The sequence below is a fragment of the Lipophrys pholis genome, assembly GCF_963383615.2.
Source record: "Lipophrys pholis genome assembly, chromosome: 22".
NCBI classification, from domain to species: domain Eukaryota; kingdom Metazoa; phylum Chordata; class Actinopteri; order Blenniiformes; family Blenniidae; genus Lipophrys; species Lipophrys pholis.
Genome location: NC_137644.1, coordinates 3818108 through 3821372, shown reverse-complemented (window position 1 = coordinate 3821372; position 3265 = coordinate 3818108).

The following is a 3265-nucleotide window of genomic DNA, read 5'->3' as shown; positions in this document are numbered from 1 at the left end:
GCACCGAGGCTGATTTGATAAAATCCGTGTGATACTTTGGCATTTCAAGATGTGTTGACTCACTTTGCTTTGACACAGCCTTGCTCACCAGCAGGAGAGGCATTAAAGGAATCTAACAGAGCACCCAGTGCTGCAGAAATAACCATTCTCATCATTTCCTTTGATGTATACATACATTCAGGAGGTGGAGGAGCGTGACCAATTGCTGGAGAGTTTCTGCATGTTTTTTCCGAGGGTTGGACTGGCAGTAGGGGCAGTAAGGGTGCGGGATTCTGACATCGCTTTTAGAGCTCCACACTTGACCTACTTTTCCTTAATGGGGATTCTGGATGAAAAAAGATAGCTGCTTAGCCTGTGATGAAAAGCATAAAGACATTTGGTTAAAAGCAGTGGAGCGAAAGGTTGCAGTTCTGTCGGTGGGCCCCCAGAGTGTCGTCACCTATTGTGATGTTGCAAGGTTTTCCCGGCTGAAGACCTGTGTCAGCACACAGAGATGAGCTGGTGACACAAACACTGGGCACGAGCACTACTGGGGAGCTTTTTCAATGACCTTGCTCGTGAATGCACGAAAAGGCAATTTCGAATATGCTTGGAACTTTAAGTCTAAAGGATAGATATCGTATGAAGATCATGCACATCCATCATACTGAGTGGAGACGAGCTGGCCTCCATACAGCGACAGCAGGTCAAAGACAGACCAGAATGCTGTTCAGAAGGAGAAGTGAAACCATACGGACACGCAGCAATTAAAGCGTCTCACTTCGATGTCCACCTGACATCAAAGGGAATCATTTATGTTGCCCCTTATTCTTTTATTTGAATCGTACCATTCTGACCACTCAATTTCTGCAGACACGAGGTCTCTCATCCTCTATTCCGGCTCTTGAATATCTGCATACCAGCCAAACGATGGTGCATCTCTGATCCTGTAACTCCACAAGCAAATGAACCCGTCCTTCACATCAGTAAACGTACGAGATCCTCCAGACCTAAAGGTTACACACATGTTCACGCTGAAAATGATTAAGTTCACAATAATGTTTTTGACTAATTTAACCGTCTCCTCCTCTCTCTGCCTCCTTTTCCTTCCTTTCTTATTCTCTCTTATGCTCATATTCACTTGCTCTCATTTGCTTTTTGAAGCAACTATTAGTGTTTTAACACCACAGGAAAGCGGCTTCATTGAAATGCAATGGAAACTGCACAGAGAAGGCAAAGTTAACTAATGGGCTCAAATTTTCAAACGAATGCAAGATTAAAGTCAATTGAATCTCCCATTGGGTTTTGACTGAAACCCTTTGAAAAGAAGCCCCACAGTGGGTTTCAGAAATGAAAAATAGGGCTTGTTCTAAAATATTAATAACATTTTATACCCTCATTACAGCAAGCAATAACATTTGTTCAGAAACTTACTTCTATCTTTACCTTGAGGTGGTTGAGGACAGGGAGGTTCGTGCTCCAGCTCTGCAGATGTTGCTCATTGACACATCACAGGCTGAGACATCACTACAAATACATCATATTCATATTTGATCTGCAGCTTTAAAATGAGCTGCCACTTTCTGATGCTATTTCATTGTGAGCATTTTTGAGCTATGATCCAGATAAAATGAAAGGGAGGGAAGACATTCCCTGACAATATTAGGATGTCTTGTCTACTAAGGAATAAAGAGCCAGGGAATGGAAGTACAGAATACCCAAACAGAAGAAAGAGAGCTGTGGTGAAGGGGGGGGGGGGAGAATGGAGAGAAGGTGTTGTCTGACTCAAAACCTTAGAGAGAGAATTACACAGATTCCTTGGAGGACCTTTTTTTCTTGTTTTTTTTCCTTTCTTTGCACTATTATTTAAGGAGCATGCACAGCAGATTCTGCATCAACTACGATGGCCTAGTTTTTCTTTTTTTTTTTTCTTTTTTTTCTTTAACTTTCTATACCATGAATTAAATATGTTTCACAATATGTGCCATATTCCAGTGGATGAAACACGCATGATACACTAATAGATTAATGAAAGTTGCTCTCGTTCTTCGACAACTCTTTGTGTTAAACTGTCATTCACACACACACACACACACACACACACACACACACACACACACACACACACACACACACACACACACACACACACACACACACACACACACACACACACACACACACACACAGTGTACTGTCTTAGGAGGATTTAAATGTGTCAAAACTCTCATTCAAGCCTGAGACAAAGAGCAGCAGGCCCACCAGAGTGGCAGGATGAAGATCTGAACACTCTTCTGCTGCCTGTAATGGGCTAGAAGTCATTAAAAACATCACTGCCGGCCTAATTAAGACGGGACATCTGGTCTTTCCTCACAGAATGGCTCGAAGCAAAGTACAAATAACTCCACTATGACAAGTTGAGAGGTGTCATACATCTCAGTGATCGTCAATCAACATGGGACTTATAGAACACTTTCATCATTAACGAGCAAACACTTTGTTTTTGCGGTATGAAAGAAAAGAGTTAGAAAATTGAGAGGGGGGAAAAAAAGTGATTTGGAGGTTTTTCTGTGTCTTCCAATGCTGCTCAATCTCCCTTTTATGTTGCTGGCAATTAGCTGGAATAAACTTGACTCAGTCTTTGACGGTAGCGGTCTTTGCACGGTGAGAAAGTTGTCTGGAGTTGTCTCTTCTGTATTTGGCCATTTTGGATTAAATGATTCCGTCGCTGACGCAACATGGAAATACACTGGTGTGGTTGATGGAGTCGGCCAATTCGATTTAATTTAGTCGACACACTGTCTGTGACTAATCTATTCATTCATTACTATAACCAGACAGATAGATAGATAGATAGATAGATAGATAGATAGATAGATAGATAGATAGATAGATAGATAGATAGATAGATAGATAGATAGATAGATAGATAGATAGATAGATAGATAGATAGATAGATAGATAGATAGATAGATAGATAGATAGATAGATAGATAGATAGATAGATAGATGTAAACCCAGATATAGAGAGGATATCCAGGCCACATGTCTCCTGAATATGCGTCACAGAGCAGCATGTTGTTTACATACAGGGTGGAAGGAAAAGTCTTTTTTCACCCTTAAAAAAGAACCTCGTCAGAGACTGAAGGAGCCAATGCATGAAAATAATTGGAGCCCAAGGGGTAATATTTGTTCTCCTGAAATAATAATTATTCTTATGGTCTTTGTGTGCCAACACTGAGCCACAGAGGGAGAGCACAATACACCATTATGTTTTCATCAATAA